Source organism: Salvelinus sp. IW2-2015, unplaced genomic scaffold (assembly GCF_002910315.2).
Source record: "Salvelinus sp. IW2-2015 unplaced genomic scaffold, ASM291031v2 Un_scaffold1624, whole genome shotgun sequence".
NCBI lineage: Eukaryota > Metazoa > Chordata > Actinopteri > Salmoniformes > Salmonidae > Salvelinus > Salvelinus sp. IW2-2015.
The window spans coordinates 46,678-47,068 of record NW_019943042.1 but is presented as its reverse complement, the minus strand read 5'-3'; positions in this window follow the sequence as shown (position 1 = coordinate 47,068).

Genomic DNA, 391 nt, shown 5'->3' with positions numbered 1-391 from the left:
CTACCAACATGTTGATGGTGGGGTATTACAGGTTAGTATATATTGCATCTGAAAGGATCCCAGACCTTGTGTCTCAGATATATCCAGATGGTGACCGTATTCTTCCTAGATTAAAAAGTCATTTAAAGTAATACAATAAACCAGTATGGTCAGATGTTGATCTTTATGCGGAAGCTGATAGTTCTGTAGCCTATACAAAGAAAGTCACACCCGACAATTCAATGGGTAAACCTATTAACCAACGTTTTGGTAATGTAGTACCTTTTTTTTAACCAGATAACTTGTGTAGCCTATGGCAGCAGCATAGAGAGGCAGGGGGTGGGTTTAACTTGTGTAGCCTATGACAGCAGCATAGAGAGGCAGGGGGTGGGTTTAACTTGTGTAGCCTATG